This window comes from Hyla sarda, chromosome 5 (assembly GCF_029499605.1).
Source record: "Hyla sarda isolate aHylSar1 chromosome 5, aHylSar1.hap1, whole genome shotgun sequence".
Lineage (NCBI taxonomy): Eukaryota > Metazoa > Chordata > Amphibia > Anura > Hylidae > Hyla > Hyla sarda.
Window position 1 is genome coordinate 162707157 of NC_079193.1, and position 22409 is coordinate 162729565.

The 22409-nt window shown below is 44.5% G+C and overlaps 1 protein-coding gene across 8 annotated transcripts in view; it reads right to left on the reverse strand.

Annotated features, from left to right (window-relative positions):
• ULK4 (unc-51 like kinase 4) overlaps positions 1–8920 on the reverse strand; it is an 819452-nt gene extending 810532 nt beyond the window's left edge. For 3 of the 8 annotated variants that reach the window (XM_056520600.1, XM_056520601.1, XM_056520602.1), the window contains exon 1: positions 8340–8477. The gene's annotated coding sequence lies outside the window, so the exon portion shown is untranslated. Of the gene's footprint in view, positions 1–8339; positions 8479–8644 lie in introns of those variants that run through there. The other 5 variants (XM_056520598.1, XM_056520599.1, XM_056520594.1 and 2 more) reach the window with 3 other exon arrangements.
• Positions 8921–22409: the final 13489 nt, after the last annotated feature.

Sequence of the window (22409 nt, forward strand, 5' to 3'; positions counted from 1 at the left end):
GGTGGATACAGTCCTAGGAAAGAGTCTCCTAGGACTGTATCCACCTTTTCCAGCCCACGGGAGCACCTGAAAGCTGAACTCATTTATGCAGGATAAGTCATCAACTACCGAGCCGAGAAGTTCGTGACGAATCGAATTTACTGTAAGTTCGCTCATCTCTACTGCCAACCTTATGTGGGGGAACCATACTGCCAACCTAATGTGGGGGAACTATAATGCCAACCTAATGTGGGGGAACTATAATGCCAACCTAATGTGGGGGAACTATGCTGCCAACCTAATGTGGGGAACTATACCGCCAACCTAATGTGGGGGACTATACTGCCAACCTAATGTGGGGGAACTATACTGCCAACCCTAATGTGGGGGAACTATACTGCCAACCTAATGTGGGGGAACTATACTGCCAACCTAATGTGGGGGAACTATACTGCCAACCTAATGTGGGGGAACTATACTAACAACCTAATGTGCTGGGAACTATACTGCCAACCTAATGTGCTGGGAACTATACTGCCAACCTAATGTGGGGGACTATACTGCCAACCTAATGTGGGGGACTATACTGCCAACCTAATGTGGGGGAACTATACTGCCAACCCTAATGTGGGGGACTGTACTGCCAACCATAATGTGGGGGACTGTACTGCCAACCCTAATGTGGGGGACTGTACTGCCAACCTAATGTGGGGGAACTATACTGCCAACCTAATGTGCTGGGAACTATACTGCCAACCTAATGTGCTGGGAACTATACTGCCAACCTAATGTGCTGGGAACTATACTGCCAACCTAATGTGGGGAACTATACTACCTACCTAATGTGGAGGAACTATACTGCCAACCTAATGTGGGGGAACTATACTGCCAACGTAATGTGGGGGGGGACTATACTGCCTACCTAATGTGGAGGAACTATACTGCCAACCTAATGTGGGGAACTGTGCTGCCAACCTAATGTGGGGGACTGTGCTGCCAACCTAATGTGCTGGGAACTATACTGCCAACCTAATGTGCTGGGAACTATACTGCCAACCTAATGTGGGGGACTATACTGCCAACCTAATGTGGGGGACTATACTGCCAACCTAATGTGGGGGACTATACTGCCAACCTAATGTGGGGGAACTATACTGCCAACCTTAATGTGGGGGAACTATACTGCCAACCTAATGTGGGGGACTGTACTACCAACCTAATGTGGGGGAACTATACTGCCAACCTAATGTGCTGGGAACTATACTGCCAACCTAATGTGCTGGGAACTATACTGCCAACCTAATGTGCTGGGAACTATACTGCCATCCTAATGTGCTGGGAACTATACTGCCAACCTAATGTGGGGGACTATACTGCCAACCTAATATGGGGGACAATACTGCCAACCTAATGTGCTGAGAACTATACTGCCAACCTAATGTGGGGGACTATACTGCCAACCTAATGTGGGGGAAACTATACTGCCAACCCTAATGTGGGGGAAACTATACTGCCAACCCTAATGTGGGGGAAACTATACTGCCAACCCTAATGTGGGGGAACTATACTGCCAACCCTAATGTGGGGGAACTATACTGCCAACCTAATGTGGGGGACTGTACTGCCAACCTAATGTGGGGGACTGTACTGCCAACCTAATGTGGGGGACTATACTGCCAACCTAATGTGGGGGACTATACTGCCAACCTAATGTGGGGGACTATACTGCCAACCTAATGTGGAGGAACTATACTGCCAACCTAATGTGGGGGAACTATACTGCCAACCTAATGTGGGGGAACTATACTGCCAACCCTAATGTGGGGGAACTATACTGCCAACCCTAATGTGGGGGAACTATACTGCCAACCCTAATGTGCTGGGAACTATACTGCGAACCTAATGTGCTGGGAACTATACTGCCAACCTAATGTGCTGGGAACTATACTGCCAACCTAATGTGCTGGGAACTATACTGCCAACCTAATGTGGGGGACTATACTGCCAGCCTAATGTGGGGGAACTATACTGCCAACCCTAATGTGGGGGAACTATACTGCCAACCCTAATGTGGGGGAACTATACTGCCAACCCTAATGTGGGGGAACTATACTGCCAACCCTAATGTGGGGGAACTATACTGGCAACCTAATGTGGGGGACTATACTGCCAACCTAATGTGGGGGATTATACTGCCAACCTAATGTGGGGGATTATACTGCCAACCTAATGTGGGGGAACTATGCTGCCAACCTAATGTGGGGGAACTATGCTGCCAACCTAATGTTGGGGAACTATACTGCCAACTAGAGATGAGCGAACTTACAGTAAATTTGATTCGTCACGAACGTCTCGGCTCGGCAGTTGATGACTTATCCTGCATAAATTAGTTCAGCTTTCAGGTGCTCCGGTGGGCTGGAAAAGGTGGATACAGTCCTAGAAAAGAGTCTCCTAGGACTGTATCCACCTTTTCCAGCCCACGGGAGCACCTGAAAGCTGAACTCATTTATGCAGGATCAGTCATCAACTGCCGAGCCGAGAAGTTCGTGACAAATCAAATTTACTGTAAGTTCGCTCATCTCTACTGCCAACCTAATGTGGGGGAACTATACTGCCAACCCTAATGTGGGGGAACTATACTGCCAACCTAATGTGGGGGACTATACTGCCAACCTAATGTGGGGGACTGTGCTGCCAATCTAATGTGGGGGACTATGCTGCCAACCTAATGTGGGGGACTGTGCTGCCAACCTAATGTGGGGGAACTGTACTGCCAACCTAATGTGGGGGAACTGTACTGCCGACCTAATGTGCTGGGAACTATACTGCCAATCTAATGTGCTGGGAACTATACTGCCAACCTAATGTGCTGGGAACTATACTGCCAACCTAATGTGGAGGAACTATACTGCCAACCTAATGTGGGGGAACTATACTGCCAACCTAATGTGGGGGAACTATACTGCCAACCTAATGTGGGGGAACTATACTGCCAACGTAATGTGGGGGGGACTATACTGCCAACCTAATGTGGAGGGACTATACTGCCAACCTAATGTGGAGGAACTATACTGCCAACCTAATGTGGAGGAACTATACTGCCAACCTAATGTGGGGGAACTATGCTGCCAACCTAATGTGGGGGAACTATGCTGCCAACCTAATGTTGGGGAACTATACTGCCAACTAGAGATGAGCGAACTTACAGTAAATTTGATTCGTCACGAACGTCTCGGCTCGGCAGTTGATGACTTATCCTGCATAAATTAGTTCAGCTTTCAGGTGCTCCGGTGGGCTGGAAAAGGTGGATACAGTCCTAGGAAAGAGTCTCCTAGGACTGTATCCACCTTTTCCAGCCCACGGGAGCACCTGAAAGCTGAACTCATTTATGCAGGATAAGTCATCAACTGCCGAGCCGAGAAGTTTGTGACAAATCGAATTTACTGTAAGTTCGCTCATCTCTACTGCCAACCTAATGTGGGGGAACTATACTGCCAACCTAATGTGGGGGAACTATGCTGCCAACCCTAATGTTGGGGAACTATACTGCTAACCCTAATGTGGGGGACTATGCTGCCAACCTAATGTGTGGGACTGTACTGCCAACCTAATGTGGGGGAACTATACTGCCAACCTAATGTGCTGGGAACTATACTGCCAACCTAATGTGGAGGAACTATACTGCCAACCTAATGTGGGGGAACTATACTGCCAACCTAATGTGGGGGGAACTATACTGCCAACCTAATGTGGGGGAACTATACTGCCAACGTAATGTGGGGGGGACTATACTGCCAACCTAATGTGGAGGGACTATACTGCCAACCTAATGTGGAGGAACTATACTGCCAACCTAATGTGGAGGAACTATACTGCCAACCTAATGTGGGGGAACTATGCTGCCAACCTAATGTGGGGGAACTATGCTGCCAACCTAATGTTGGGGAACTATACTGCCAACTAGAGATGAGCGAACTTACAGTAAATTTGATTCGTCACGAACGTCTCGGCTCGGCAGTTGATGACTTATCCTGCATAAATGAGTTCAGCTTTCAGGTGCTCCGGTGGGCTGGAAAAGGTGGATACAGTCCTAGGAAAGAGTCTCCTAGGACTGTATCCACCTTTTCCAGCCCACGGGAGCACCTGAAAGCTGAACTCATTTATGCAGGATAAGTCATCAACTGCCGAGCCGAGAAGTTTGTGACAAATCGAATTTACTGTAAGTTCGCTCATCTCTACTGCCAACCTAATGTGGGGGAACTATACTGCCAACCTAATGTGGGGGAACTATGCTGCCAACCCTAATGTTGGGGAACTATACTGCTAACCCTAATGTGGGGGACTATGCTGCCAACCTAATGTGTGGGACTGTACTGCCAACCTAATGTGGGGGAACTATACTGCCAACCTAATGTGCTGGGAACTATACTGCCAACCTAATGTGCTGGGAACTATACTGCCAACCTAATGTGGGGGAACTATACTGCCAACCTAATGTGGGGGAACTATACTGCCAAGCCTAATGTGGGGGAACTATACTGCCAACCCTAATGTGGGGGAACTATACTGCCAACCCTAATGTGGGGGAACTATACTGCCAACCTAATGTGGGGGACTATACTGCCAACCTAATGTGAGGGAACTATACTGCCAACCATAATGTGGGGGAACTATACTGCAAACCTAATGTGGGGAACTATACTGCCAACCTAATGTGCTGGGAACTATACTGCCAACCCTAATGTGGGGGACTATACTGCCAACCTAATGTGGGGGACTGTACTGCCAACCTAATGTGGGGGAACTATACTGCCAACCTAATGTGCTGGGAACTATACTGCCAACCTAATGTGCTGGGAACTATACTGCCAACCTAATGTGCTGGGAACTATACTGCCAAACTAATGTGCTGGGAACTATACTGCCAACCTAATGTGGGGGACTATACTGCCAACCTAATGTGGGGGAACTATACTGCCAACCCTAATGTGGGGGGGGGACTATACTGCCTACCTAATGTGGGGGACTGTACTGCCAACCTAATGTGGAGGAACTATACTGCCAACCTAATGTGGGGGACTATACTGCCAACCTAATGTGGGGGACTGTGCTGCCAACCTAATATGGGGGAACTGTACTGCCAACCTATTGTGGGGGAACTGTACTGCCAACCTATTGTGGGGGAACTGTACTGCCAACCTATTGTGGGGGAACTGTACTGCCAACCTAATGTGCTGGGAACTATACTGCCAACCTAATGTGCTGGGAACTATACTGCCAACCTAATGTGGAGGAACTATACTGCCAACTTAATGTGGGGGAACTATACTGCCAACGTAATGTGGGGGGACTATACTGCCAACCTAATGTGAGGGAACTATACTGCCAACCATAATGTGGGGGAACTATACTGCCAACCTAATGTGCTGGGAACTATACTGCCAACCCTAATGTTGGGGAACTATACTGCTAACCCTGATGTGGGGGACTATACTGCCAACCTAATGTGGGGGACTGTACTGCCAACCTAATGTGCTGGGAACTATACTGCCAACCTAATGTGCTGGGAACTATACTGCCAACCTAATGTGGGGGACTATACTGCCAACCTAATGTGGGGGGACTATACTGCCAACCCTAATGTGGGGGGGACTATACTGCCTACCTAATGTGGGGGAACTATACTGCCAACCTAATGTGGGGGAACTATACTGCCAACCCTAATGTGGGGGAACTATATTGCCAACCTAATGTGGGGGAACTATACTGCCAACGTAATGTGGGGGGACTATACTGCCAACCTAATGTGGGGGAACTATACTGCCAACCTAATGTGCTGGGAACTATACTGCCAACCTAATGTGGGGGACTATACTGCCAACCTAATGTGGGGGACTATACTGCCAACCTAATGTGGGGGAACTATACTGCCAACCCTAATGTGGGGGAACTATACTGCCAACCTAATGTGGGGGAACTATACTGCCAACCTAATGTGGGGGAACTATACTGCCAACCCTAATGTGGGGGAACTATACTGCCAACCCTAATGTGGGGGAACTATACTGCCAACCCTAATGTGGGGGAACTATACTGCCAACCTAATGTGCTGGGAACTATACTGCCAACCTAATGTGCTGGGAACTATACTGCCAACCTAATGTGGGGGACTATACTGCCAACCTAATGTGGGGGATTGTGCTGCCAACTTAATATGGGGGAACTGTACTGCCAACCTAATGTGGGGGAACTGTACTGCCAACCTAATATGCTGGGAACTGTACTGCCAACCTAATATGCTGGGAACTATACTGCCAACCTAATGTGCTGGGAACTATACTGCCAACCTAATGTGGAGGAACTATACTGCCAACCTAATGTGGGGGAACTATACTGCCAACGTAATGTGGGGGGACTATACTGCCAACCTTATGTGGGGGAACTATGCTGCCAACCTAATGTGGGGGAACTATGCTGCCAACCTAATGTGGGGGAACTATACTGCCAACTAGAGATGAGCGAACTTACAGTAAATTTGATTCGTCACGAACGTCTCGGCTAGGCAGTTGATGACTTATCCTGCATAAATTAGTTCAGCTTTCAGGTGCTCAGGTGGGCTGGAAAAGGTGGATACAGTCCTAGGAAAGAGTCTCCTAGGACTGTATCCACCTTTTCCAGCCCACGGGAGCACCTGAAAGCTGAACTCATTTATGCAGGATAAGTCATCAACTGCCGAGACGAGAAGTTCGTGACAAATCGAATTTACTGTAAGTTCGCTCATCTCTACTGCCAACCTAATGTGGGGGAACTATACTGCCAACCCTAATGTGGGGGAACTATACTGCCAACCTAATGTGGGGGAACTATACTGCCAACCTAATGTGGGGGAACTATACTGCCAACCTAATGTGGGGGAACTATACTGCCAACCTAATGTGGGGGAACTATACTGCCAACCTAATGTGGGGGACTATACTGCCAACCTAATGTGGGGGAACTATACTGCCAACCTAATGTGGGGAACTATACTGCCAACCTAATGTGGGGGAACTATACTGCCAACCCTAATGTGGGGGAACTATACTGCCAACCCTAATGTGGGGGAACTATACTGCTAACCCTAATGTGGGGGACTATACTGCCAACCTAATGTGGGGGACTATACTGCCAACCTAATGTGGGGGACTGTACTGCCAACCTAATGTGGGGGACTATACTGCCAACCTAATGTGGGGGACTATACTGCCAACCTAATGTGGGGGAACTATACTGCCAACCCTAATGTGGGGGAACTATACTGCCAACCTAATGTGGGGGGACTGTACTGCCAACCTAATGTGGGGGAACTATACTGCCAACCTAATGTGCTGGGAACTATACTGCCAACCTAATGTGCTGGAAACTATACTGCCAACCTAATGTGCTGGGAACTATACTGCCAACCTAATGTGCTGGGAACTATACTGCCAACCTAATATGGGGAACTATACTGCCAACCTAATGTGCTGGGAACTATACTGCCTACCTAATGTGGAGGAACTATACTGCCAACCTAATGTGGGGAACTATACTGCCAACCTAATGTGCTGGGAACTATACTGCCTACCTAATGTGGAGGAACTATACTGCCAACCTAATGTGGGGAACTATACTGCCAACCTAATGTGCTGGGAACTATACTGCCAACCTAATATGGGGAACTATACTGCCAACCTAATGTGCTGGGAACTATACTGCCTACCTAATGTGGAGGAACTATACTGTGAACCTAATGTGGGGAACTATACTGCCAACCTAATATGGGGAACTATACTGCCAACCTAATGTGCTGGGAACTATACTGCCTACCTAATGTGGAGGAACTATACTGTGAACCTAATGTGGGGAACTATACTGCCAACCTAATATGGGGAACTATACTGCCAACCTAATGTGCTGGGAACTATACTGCCTACCTAATGTGGGGAACTATACTGCCTACCTAATGTGCTGGGAACTATACTGCCAACCTAATGTGGGGGGAACTATACTGCCAACCTAATGTTGGGGAACTATACTGCCAACCTAATGTGGGGAACTATACTGCCAACCTAATGTGGGGGAACTATACTGCCAAACTAATGTGGGGGAACTATACTGCCAACCCTAATGTGGGGGAACTATACAAAAATATAAAATCAGTTAGTGCACTATTACGACTTTTGGGGCCCCATTTTTGATTTTGCCCAGGGCCACACTAAGCCTAAAACCGGCCCTGCATGCAGCACGACTGTACTGTACTGCAAAGTGTATGAAGCAGAGCTGTGTGAGTGTAGTGTGCCCCTCTATGGGCAGAGCTGGTAATAGCCGAGTACACTCACACCTCACATGGCGGCTACAGATCGTAGTAACAAATGATGTACTGTGAGTGAACACTTCACCGCCAGAGGTTGCTCGGTTACAGACGGGCGTGGCCTAGCTGCCTCCATGATCACGGCCCCGCCCCCTCCCCGCTGACAGGCAGTTGGCTGTGATGACGTCACCTCCCGCAGCATGTCCCGGTTGTGAGGCATGGAGACAGCGGGCTGTGCGCTCACATAGGAGTAGAGTCCTCTAGCGCTGATCCATGCGGGGAATCTATGTCCCCTCCCCCTCCATCCCGTACGGCCCCAGGGTGTGAGCTCACCATCCGGCGAGACGCCCCCTTTCCTCGGACTCCGGCATCCTGTTACTGCCAAAGGACTGAACAAGGGGCGGGAGGGCTGGTAGCCGAAATCATAGAGTAGCCGGCCGGCGAGACCCGGATTGTACCAGAGCGTGTGCTTATGCCGGGGATCAGCTGCTGCTCCGCACTCGTATTACAACATCACTGATCCCTGGGCGCCTCTTACTGCCAGATGTGACATTGTATGAAGAGCTCGTGCACTGTTCACACTAGCAAACCGCAGCGGCAGATGTGACCCGGTAAGTCCTCATCCCTATGTATGAGCAGGGACGGTCACGTCTAGGACTGTAGTTCTGTGTTCCATTCAGAGATCACTCGTCCCTGGGCTCAGCTGAGAGTTACAGTGTACAGTGCTGATAAACGCATCATACATAGCCTGACAGCGTCATGTCACCTGGTACATCACACAGCAGCATCAGCTGCCTGCCATGATATATATGTATACCATTACTCCGCTATATACCGTGTACTATGATGGAGTCTGACTGAGGCCTGTTAGGATCTACTGTGATCACCTTCTGTTGTGAAGGGCAGGGAGGATGTGATGAGGGATGTACAGCTCCCATTCTCCAAAAATGTCATGTGTATACACTCCTGAGATGTGCACTCTGTATATGTCATGTGTATATACTCGTGTACTCTGTATATGTCATGTGTATATACTCGTGTACTCTGTATATGTCATGTGTATATACTCCTGTACTCTGTATATGTCATGTGTATATACTCCTGTACTCTGTATATGTCATGTGTATATACTCCTGTACTCTGTATATGTCATGTGGATACACTCCTGTACTCTGTATATGTCATGTGGATACACTCCTGAGATGTGTACTCTGTATATGTCATGTGGATACACTCCTGAGATGTGCACTCTGTATATGTCATGTGTATACACTCCTGAGATGTGTACTCTGTATATGTCATGTGGATACACTCCTGAGATGTGTACTCTGTATATGTCATGTGGATACACTCCTGAGATGTGTTCTCTGTATATGTCATGTGGATACACTCCTGAGATGTGTTCTCTGTATATGTCATGTGGATACACTCCTGAGATGTGCACTCTGTATATGTCATGTGGATACACTCCTGAGATGTGTTCTCTGTATATGTCATGTGGATACACTCCTGAGATGTGTTCTCTGTATATGTCATGTGAATACACTCCTGAGATGTGCACTCTGTATATGTCATGTGATACACTCCTGAGATGTGCACTCTGTATATGTCATGTGGATACACTCCTGAGATGTGTACTCTGTATATGTCATGTGGATACACTCCTGAGATGTGTTCTCTGTATATGTCATGTGGATACACTCCTGTACTCTGTATATGTCATGTGTATACACTCCTGTACTCTGTATATGTCATGTGGATACACTCCTGAGATGTGCACTCTGTATATGTCATGTGGATACACTCCTGAGATGTGTACTCTGTATATGTCATGTGGATACACTCCTGAGATGTGTTCTCTGTATATGTCATGTGGATACACTCCTGAGATGTGTTCTCTGTATATGTCATGTGAATACACTCCTGAGATGTGCACTCTGTATATGTCATGTGATACACTCCTGAGATGTGCACTCTGTATATGTCATGTGGATACACTCCTGAGATGTGTACTCTGTATATGTCATGTGGATACACTCCTGAGATGTGTTCTCTGTATATGTCATGTGGATACACTCCTGAGATGTGTTCTCTGTATATGTCATGTGAATACACTCCTGAGATGTGCACTCTGTATATGTCATGTGATACACTCCTGAGATGTGCACTCTGTATATGTCATGTGGATACACTCCTGAGATGTGTACTCTGTATATGTCATGTGGATACACTCCTGAGATGTGTTCTCTGTATATGTCATGTGGATACACTCCTGTACTCTGTATATGTCATGTGTATACACTCCTGTACTCTGTATATGTCATGTGGATACACTCCTGAGATGTGCACTCTGTATATGTCATGTGGATACACTCCTGAGATGTGTACTCTGTATATGTCATGTGGATACACTCCTGAGATGTGTTCTCTGTATATGTCATGTGGATACACTCCTGAGATGTGTTCTCTGTATATGTCATGTGAATACACTCCTGAGATGTGCACTCTGTATATGTCATGTGGTACACTCCTGAGATGTGTACTCTGTATATGTCATGTGGATACACTCCTGAGATGTGCACTCTGTATATGTCATGTGGATACACTCCTGAGATGTGTTCCCTGTATATGTCATGTGGATACACTCCTGAGATGTGCACTCTGTATATGTCATGTGGATACACTCCTGAGATGTGTACTCTTTATATGTCATGTGGATACACTCCTGAGATGTGTTCTCTGTATATGTCATGTGGATACACTCCTGAGATGTGTACTCTGTATATGTCATGTGGATACACTCCTGAGATGTGCACTCTGTATGTCATGTGGATACACTCCTGAGATGTGTACTCTGTATATGTCATGTGGATACACTCCTGAGATGTGTTCTCTGTATATGTCATGTGGATACACTCCTGTACTCTGTATATGTCATGTGTATACACTCCTGTACTCTGTATATGTCATGTGGATACACTCCTGAGATGTGCACTCTGTATATGTCATGTGGATACACTCCTGAGATGTGTACTCTGTATATGTCATGTGGATACACTCCTGAGATGTGCACTCTGTATATGTCATGTGGATACACTCCTGAGATGTGTTCTCTGTATATGTCATGTGGATACACTCCTGAGATGTGTTCTCTGTATATGTCATGTGTATACACTCCTGTACTCTGTATATGTCATGTGGATACACTCCTGAGATGTGCACTCTGTATATGTCATGTGGATACACTCCTGAGATGTGTTCTCTGTATATGTCATGTGGATACACTCCTGAGATGTGTTCTCTGTATATGTCATGTGGATACACTCCTGAGATGTGCACTCTGTATATGTCATGTGGATACACTCCTGAGATGTGTTCTCTGTATATGTCATGTGGATACACTCCTGAGATGTGCACTCTGTATACGTCATGTGGATACACTCCTGAGATGTGTACTCTGTATATGTCATGTGGATACACTCCTGAGATGTGTTCTCTGTATATGTCATGTGGATACACTCCTGTACTCTGTATATGTCATGTGTATACACTCCTGTACTCTGTATATGTCATGTGGATACACTCCTGAGATGTGCACTCTGTATATGTCATGTGGATACACTCCTGAGATGTGTACTCTGTATATGTCATGTGGATACACTCCTGAGATGTGCACTCTGTATATGTCATGTGGATACACTCCTGAGATGTGTACTCTGTATATGTCATGTGGATACACTCCTGAGATGTGTTCTCTGTATATGTCATGTGGATACACTCCTGAGATGTGCACTCTGTATATGTCATGTGGATACACTCCTGAGATGTGTTCTCTGTATATGTCATGTGGATACACTCCTGAGATGTGCACTCTGTATATGTCATGTGGATACACTCCTGAGATGTGCACTCTGTATATGTAATGTGATACACTCCTGAGATGTGTACTCTGTATATGTCATGTGAATACACTCCTGAGATGTGCACTCTGTATATGTCATGTGGTACACTCCTGAGATGTGTACTCTGTATATGTCATGTGGATACACTCCTGAGATGTGCACTCTGTATATGTCATGTGGATACACTCCTGAGATGTGTACTCTGTATATGTCATGTGGATACACTCCTGAGATGTGCACTCTGTATATGTCATGTGGATACACTCCTGAGATGTGTTCTCTGTATATGTCATGTGAATACACTCCTGAGATGTGCACTCTGTATATGTCATGTGGTACACTCCTGAGATGTGTACTCTGTATATGTCATGTGGATACACTCCTGAGATGTGCACTCTGTATATGTCATGTGGATACACTCCTGAGATGTGTTCTCTGTATATGTCATGTGGATACACTCCTGAGATGTGCACTCTGTATATGTCATGTGGATACACTCCTGAGATGTGTACTCTTTATATGTCATGTGGATACACTCCTGAGATGTGTTCTCTGTATATGTCATGTGGATACACTCCTGAGATGTGCACTCTGTATATGTCATGTGGATACACTCCTGAGATGTGTACTCTGTATATGTCATGTGGATACACTCCTGAGATGTGCACTCTGTATACGTCATGTGGATACACTCCTGAGATGTGCACTCTGTATACGTCATGTGGATACACTCCTGAGATGTGTACTCTGTATATGTCATGTGGATACACTCCTGAGATGTGTTCTCTGTATATGTCATGTGGATACACTCCTGTACTCTGTATATGTCATGTGGATACACTCCTGTACTCTGTATATGTCATGTGGATACACTCCTGAGATGTGCACTCTGTATATGTCATGTGGATACACTCCTGAGATGTGTACTCTGTATATGTCATGTGGATACACTCCTGAGATGTGCACTCTGTATATGTCATGTGGATACACTCCTGAGATGTGCACTCTGTATATGTCATGTGGATACACTCCTGAGATGTGTACTCTGTATATGTCATGTGGATACACTCCTGAGATGTGTTCTCTGTATATGTCATGTGGATACACTCCTGAGATGTGCACTCTGTATATGTCATGTGGATACACTCCTGAGATGTGTTCTCTGTATATGTCATGTGGATACACTCCTGAGATGTGCACTCTGTATATGTCATGTGGATACACTCCTGAGATGTGCACTCTGTATATGTCATGTGGATACACTCCTGAGATGTGTACTCTGTATATGTCATGTGAATACACTCCTGAGATGTGCACTCTGTATATGTCATGTGGTACACTCCTGAGATGTGTACTCTGTATATGTCATGTGGATACACTCCTGAGATGTGTTCTCTGTATATGTCATGTGGATACACTCCTGTACTCTGTATATGTCATGTGTATACACTCCTGTACTCTGTATATGTCATGTGGATACACTCCTGAGATGTGTTCTCTGTATATGTCATGTGGATACACTCCTGAGATGTGCACTCTGTATATGTCATGTGGATACACTCCTGTACTCTGTATATGTCATGTGGATACACTCCTGAGATGTGTTCTCTGTATATGTCATGTGGATACACTCCTGAGATGTGTACTCTGTATATGTCATGTGTATACACTCCTGAGATGTGTTCTCTGTATATGTCATGTCTATACACTCCTGAGATGTGTTCTCTGTATATGTCATGTGGATACACTCCTGAGATGTGTTCTCTGTATATGTCATGTGGATACACTCCTGAGATGTGTTCTCTGTATATGTCATGTCTATACACTCCTGAGATGTGTTCTCTGTATATGTCATGTGGATACACTCCTGAGATGTGAACTCTGTATATGTCATGTGGATACACTCCTGAGATGTGTACTCTGTATATGTCATGTGGATACACTCCTAAGATGTGCACTCTGTATATGTCATGTGGATACACTCCTGAGATGTGCTCTCTGTATATGTCATGTGGATACACTCCTGAGATGTGTACTCTGTATATGTCATGTGGATACACTCCTGAGATGTGTACTCTGTATATGTCATGAGGATACACTCCTGAGATGTGCACTCTGTATATGTCATGTGGATACACTCCTGAGATGTGTACTCTGTATATGTCATGTGGATACACTCCTGAGATGTGTACTCTGTATGTGTCATGTGGATACACTCCTGAGATGTGCACTCTGTATGTGTCATGTGGATACACTCCTGAGATGTGCACTCTGTATATGTCATGTGGATACACTCCTGAAATGTGTACTCTGTATATGTCATGTGGATACACTCCTGAGATGTGTACTCTGTATATGTCATGTGGATACACTCCTGCGATGTGTTCTCTGTATATGTCATGTGGATACACTCCTGAGATGTGCACTCTGTATATGTCATGTGGATACACTCCTGAGATGTGTACTCTGTATATGTCATGTGGATACACTCCTGAGATGTGTACTCTGTATATGTCATGTGGATACACTCCTGAGATGTGTACTCTGTATATGTCATGTGGATACACTCCTGAGATGTGCACTCTGTATGTCATGTGGATACACTCCTGAGATGTGTACTCTGTATATGTCATGTGGATACACTCCTGAGATGTGTACTCTGTGTATGTCATGTGGATACACTCCTGAGATGTGCACTCTGTATATGTCATGTGGATACACTCCTGAGATGTGTACTCTGTATATGTCATGTGGATACACTCCTGAGATGTGTACTCTGTATATGTCATGTGGATACACTCCTGAGATGTGCACTCTGTATATGTCATGTGGATACACTCCTGTACTCTGTATATGTCATGTGGATACACTCCTGAGATGTGCACTCTGTATATGTCATGTGGATACACTCCTGAGATGTGTACTCTGTATATGTCATGTGGATACACTCCTGAGATGTGTTCTCTGTATATGTCATGTCTATACACTCCTGAGATGTGTTCTCTGTATATGTCATGTGGATACACTCCTGAGATGTGAACTCTGTATATGTCATGTGGATACACTCCTGAGATGTGTACTCTGTATATGTCATGTGGATACACTCCTAAGATGTGCACTCTGTATATGTCATGTGGATACACTCCTGAGATGTGCTCTCTGTATATGTCATGTGGATACACTCCTGAGATGTGTACTCTGTATATGTCATGTGGATACACTCCTGAGATGTGTACTCTGTATATGTCATGAGGATACACTCCTGAGATGTGCACTCTGTATATGTCATGTGGATACACTCCTGAGATGTGTACTCTGTATATGTCATGTGGATACACTCCTGAGATGTGTACTCTGTATATGTCATGTGGATACACTCCTGAGATGTGAACTCTGTATATGTCATGTGGATACACTCCTGAGATGTGTACTCTGTATATGTCATGTGGATACACTCCTGAGATGTGTACTCTGTATATGTCATGTGGATACACTCCTGAGATGTGCACTCTGTATATGTCATGTGGATACACTCCTGAGATGTGTACTCTGTATATGTCATGTGGATACACTCCTGAGATGTGTACTCTGTATATGTCATGTGGATACACTCCTGAGATGTGCACTCTGTATATGTCATGTGGATACACTCCTGAGATGTGCACTCTGTATATGTCATGTGGATACACTCCTGAGATGTGTACTCTGTATATGTCATGTGGATACACTCCTGAGATGTGTTCTCTGTATATGTCATGTCTATACACTCCTGAGATGTGTTCTCTGTATATGTCATGTGGATACACTCCTGAGATGTGAACTCTGTATGTCATGTGGATACACTCCTGAGATGTGTACTCTGTATATGTCATGTGGATACACTCCTAAGATGTGCACTCTGTATATGTCATGTGGATACACTCCTGAGATGTGCTCTCTGTATATGTCATGTGGATACACTCCTGAGATGTGCTCTCTGTATATGTCATGTGGATACACTCCTGAGATGTGTACTCTGTATATGTCATGTGGATACACTCCTGAGATGTGCACTCTGTATATGTCATGTGGATACACTCCTGAGATGTGTACTCTGTATATGTCATGTGGATACACTCCTGAGATGTGTACTCTGTATATGTCATGAGGATACACTCCTGAGATGTGCACTCTGTATATGTCATGTGGATACACTCCTGAGATGTGCACTCTGTATATGTCATGTGGATACACTCCTGAGATGTGCACTCTGTATATGTCATGTGGTACACTCCTGAGATGTGTACTCTGTATATGTCATGTGGATACACTCCTGAGATGTGTACTCTGTATATGTCATGTGGATACACTCCTGAGATGTGCACTCTGTATATGTCATGTGGATACACTCCTGAGATGTGCACTCTGTATATGTCATGTGGTACACTCCTGAGATGTGTACTCTGTATATGTCATGTGGATACACTCCTGAGATGTGTACTCTGTATATGTCATGTGGATACACTCCTGAGATGTGCACTCTGTATATGTCATGTGGATACACTCCTGAGATGTGTACTCTGTATATGTCATGTGGATACACTCCTGAGATGTGCACTCTGTATATGTCATGAGGATACACTCCTGAGATGTGCACTCTGTATATGTCATGTGGATACACTCCTGAGATGTGCACTCTGTATATGTCATGTGGATACACTCCTGAGATGTGCACTCTGTATATGTCATGTGGATACACTCCTGAGATGTGCACTCTGTATATGTCATGTGGATACACTCCTGAGATGTGTACTCTGTATATGTCATGTGGATACACTCCTGAGATGTGCACTCTGTATATGTCATGTGGATACACTCCTGAGATGTGCACTCTGTATATGTCATGTGGATACACTCATGTACTCTGTATATGTCATGTGGATACACTCCTGTAGAGATGTGTACCCTGTATATGTCATGTGTATACACGCCGCCGTAGAGATGTGTACCCTGTATATGTCATGTGGATACATGCCGCCGTAGAGATGTGTACCCTGTATATGTCATGTGGATACACGCCGCCGTAGAGATGTGTACTCTGTATATGTCATGTGGATACACGCCGCCGTAGAGATGTGTACTCTGTATATGTCATGTGGATACACGCCGCAGTACAGATCTCTGTATATGTCATGTGCACAGGCTGTATCGTAGCCTTGTGTTCTTCAAGGTTACTGGATATTGACCAGGGTATGTAAATACAACATGCTAATTGCTTTATTTGTTTACAGATCATGAAACTATCAAAAATAAAATAACCACCAAGACTATAACATTATGCAATTGTACATTAGTAGTCGGTGCGGTTTAGTGCTTATTTATCTTAGGTTTTAGGAAGGGTATGAGCAGTGGTGCAAGTCGCTGAAGGGCTTGGGGTAAGTGTAACAAAAGTAGTGCAAGTAAGAATTGAAGGAGTCTCCTATTGAAATGGATAACCTTGTAGTTTCCATTCTTCAAAGGGTGTCTGATACACTGAGCTGAAGTCTGATTGGTTGGGAGCTGCTCTAGTAAGCTGGATAGAAGTGTGTGATGTGAAAAAAAATACATATAGAAAACATAAAAACTATCCACAATGCAGCTATAAACTTTATTTCAATAAAGTTATGTTCACTTTGACTTCAATGGGAAATAGAAAATAAAAATGCATGGCTTTCAAGTCGCACTAAAAAAAAGCAATGGCTTGTTTACATCGGAGATCCGTTCACAGATTCTGTCAAAATAAAGGCAGTTTTTTGTTTTTGTTTTTTTCCCCTCCACTTAAAGGGGTACTCCCGTGGAAAACTTTTTATTTTTTAATTTTTAAATCAACTGGTGCCAGAAAGTTAAACAGATTTGTAAATAACTTCTATTAAACAATCTTAATCCTTCCAGTACTTTTTAGGGGTTGTATGCTACAGAGGAAATGCTTTACCTTTTTAGATTTCTCTGATGTCATGACCACAGTGCTCTCTGCGGACCTCTGCTGTCCATTTTAGGAACTGTCCTGAGCAGGAGAAAATCCCCATAGCAAACACATACTGATAATACTGATCAGTGCTATGCCTATGCATAGCACTGAACAGTATTAGCAATCTAATGATTGTCCCCTATGGGGACATAATGAGTTAAAAAAAAGGTGAATAATCCCCAAAATTAGCAAAATTGCGTTTTTCATTTAAATTTCCTCACACAAATAATCACTTTTTTGGGGTTTGCCGTACATTTTATGGTAAAAGGAGGAGTCATTACAAAGTACAATTGTTTGTATAAAAAAACATGCCCTCTTATGGGTCTGTGGATGGAAATATAAAAGAGTTATGGATTTTAGGAGGAAAAGTGAAAACTCCAAAATAAAATTGTTGTTTTGGCATTGTCCTTAAAGGGGTTATCTAGAAAAAAATTTTTTTTTTTTTTATATATCAACTGGCTCCAGAAATTTAAACAGATTTGTAAATTACTTGTATTTAAAAATCTTAATCCTTTCAGTACTTATGAGCTTCTGAAGTTAAGGTTGTTCTTTTCTGTCTAAGTGCTCTCTGATGACACGTGTCTCGGGAACCGCCCAGTTTAGAAGAGGTTTGCTATGGGGATTTGCTTCTAAACTGGGCGGTTCCAGAGACACGTGTCATCAGAGAGCACTTAGACAGAAAAGAACTACTCAACTTCAGAAGCTCATAAGTACTGAAAGGATTAAGATTTTTTTTAATAGAAGTAATTTACAAATCTGTTTAACTTTCTGGAGCCAGTTGATGATATATAAAAAAAAGTTTTCCTGGATAACCCCTTTAAGGCCAAAATGTTCTTGGTCCTTTAGTGGTTAACTTTCTACAACCACACAGCTCTTCTCCATAGGGATTGTGGTCCAGCCCTGGTCTTCATGTAAACTTTAATATGGAAAAATTTACAGAAGAGCACCTATAATTAACGCCACAATATCATATGTTGGTTTCCAGAGAGACCAAAGACTGATATTTAAATTACGTAAAATGGAACTCCTGAGGTTATGTCTTTCCTATCTTGTCAGTCTTACATTTTGGACAAAATACATCTGCATCCCTAACGTTTAAGAATATATTTGTACTGTACATGGATAGAACGTTTTAAAGCAACACAAACAAAATGTAGTCCAATCTGCTTGTTATACAGCAGGAGGAGCTGAGAAGATTGATATACAGTGGTCCCTCAACATATGATGGTAATCCGTTCCAAATGAACCATCGTTTGTTGAAACCATCGTATGTTGAGGCATCCATGCAGTGTAAAGTATAGTACAGTGGTCTTCAACCTGCGGACCTCCAGATGTTGCAAAACTACAACTCCCAGCATGCCCGGACAGCAAACGGCTGTCCGGGCTTGCTGGAAGTTGTAGTTTTGCATCATCTGGAGGTCCGCAGGTTGAAGACCACTGGTATGGGAGGTTATACTCGCGTGTCCCCGCCGATCTGGACCATCACCGCTGCCCTGGATGTCGCCCTCCATTGCTGTCGCCGCGTCCCCGAGGTGTCCCCGATGCTCTGGGAAGGTCTCTGCTGCCTGGGAACGTCGCTCTCCGTCACTGCCATCACGTCACTACGCACGCCGCTCCTATTGGCGTGCGCGGCGACGTGATGACGATGATGGAGAGCACCGGCGATGCAGGGGATCCCAAGGAGTACGCTACGGAGACCCGAGGACAGGTAAGTGATCGTCAGCGGACCACACTGGGCACCGTAAGCGGCTATCCGGTGGCAGCTGAAGTAGTCTGCGCTGCCGGATAGCCGTTTATGCGATGGCCCCGACATACAAAAGCATCGTATGTTGATGCTGCCTTCAACATGCGATGGCCTCTGAGAGGCCATCGCATGTTGACATTATCGTATGTCGAGGCCATCGTACGTCGGGGGGTCACTGTATAGTTTTATGCGAAAGGTTCCAGGATAATGGCCCTGATATCAATCTCCCTGAAACCCTAATTGTCCGTTTATTTTTTATTTATTTTTGTTTTGTGTTTTTGTTTTTTTGCAGCAACCAATCACAGCCCAACTTTACCTGAGCTCGTTAAGATATGAAAGTTGAGCTGAGATTAGTTGCTGCGAGAAAACAATTAGGGTTTCAGGACGATTGATAAATCTCCCTAAATGTGTCATTTATTCATGTAAATCTCTGCTCATTTTGGGCTAAGTAGTCATGTGGGCGGTCCTACTCAGTGATTGACAACTCTCTCTATATGCAAAATGGAAAGTTAACACCAGCGCTGAATAGATAGATCCTGTACAAGCTGCTTAGATACAACAGGTGGATCTCGGCTAAAACCACCAAAAATGGAGCTGTATACAATATATATATATATATATATATATATATATATATATATATATATATATGTGTGTATCGGCGCTCTAATAATAAAAACTTTAAGGCTAGGTTCAGACTACGGAATTTCCGCCTGCAATTTCGCTTTGAAATTGCAGGCGGAAATTCCGCTTGCTAAAATGTATAGTGTAGTGAATGGTTTTCCATTCACACTGCGGAATTTGTGAACGGAAAATCCGCTTGGAAATTTCTGCATGAAGAATTGCGTTGCTCTTTCTTCAGGCGAAAATCCGCACGGAACACATTGCAGTCTATTGGAGACTGCAGTGTCCGCGCGGTCCTAGCACCGACTGATTCAGTCAGCGCTGGCTGCACTCGGAATCTCCGGGTGGAAATTTTCTGCCTGGAGATTCCATAGTCTGAACCTAGCCTAAAGAGTAATAGAGGTTCACTTACTAAAATCCTGATTGGAAGTGTACTCAGAATCTCTGCCCAGAGGGAAGTCCTTGTCTCCACTTAAAATTCCTGCAAAACTGTAAATCCGCGCCCTTGATAGTATGGAGCTTGTCCCGTTATACTTGCTTTTTCTGCTTGGAGTAGTTTACAGAAGTCCATGGTTCCAGTCAGCCTATTAGCCGGGAGATCTGCCCTGACCGGTGGCGTCTCACCAGCTTGCTGTACTGTATCTAACGCGTTTCGGAAAGTAACGCTTTCCTTCATCAGAGATGGATTATCCTCCCGGGGCAGATCTCCCGGCTAATAGGCTGACTGGAACCACGGACTTCTGTAAACTACTCCAAGCAGAAAAAGCAAGTATAACGGGACAAGCTCCATACTATCAAGGACGCGGATTTACAGCTTTGCAGGATTTTTAAGTGTAGACAAGAACTTCCCTCTGCGCAGAGATTCTGAGTACACTTCCCATCAGGATTTTAGTAAGTGAACCTCTATTACTATTTATAGTTTTTATTATTAGAGCTCCGATACACATTTATATATTGTATATCTTTCTATATGCACACTTATACACAGAGAGCTGTCAATCACTAAGCAGGACTGCCCACATGACTACTTAGCCCAAAATGAGCAACAATTATTGCAGATTAGATATGAGTTCACTTTAAAACTCATATCATCTACATAAGGGCTGGTTCACATCCATACCGCAGCAGTATGCCAGGAGATCCCTTAAAACAGTACCTAAATGTGTCTTTATAGTGCCTGTATGGCTTCCAAAGGTCAAACATGTTAATAACATTTTATCACATTTAAAAGTCAAGCAGCCGAAAACTGAGCCATAAAACCACAGCAACTCATGGTAGAACGTGTGGAGCCTTGACATGTTAGGCTGGCTTCACAAGGAAGAATGTCCACACGAAAACTCTCCATGCGGACATTCTACAGACCTAGGATCATAGACGGCAATGCATTCTGTGCGGTGTCTGCTAAAAGAATGGACATGTTCATTCTTTTTGAAGACAGCTGAATCTAAATTCGGATCAGGATCCTTCTGAATTCAATGGGACTCTGCTGCTGCGGAATCTATATGCGGAATTCTGAACTCTGCACGGAAATTGTGCTGTGTGAACATTTGGAAGTCCTTTATAAAATAGTAAATTTCCCTTTCTCCAATATGTATAAACCTAAGATGTACATAGCAAAAATTGATGGCTGCATAAAGTACATCTAGTCCTTCAAAATACAAAACCTTATACTGCTACATCTAATAAAAATATAAAAAGTTATGAGATGCGGACGCCAACCATTTTGCTACAGTCTTGGCATGAAGAGGCGATGTACTCCCTATCTGATTTGTTTGAACATGATGCCCAGCAAAGTTTTTCAGACCTACAAAAGAATATAACAATATAGACTGAGGGTATGTT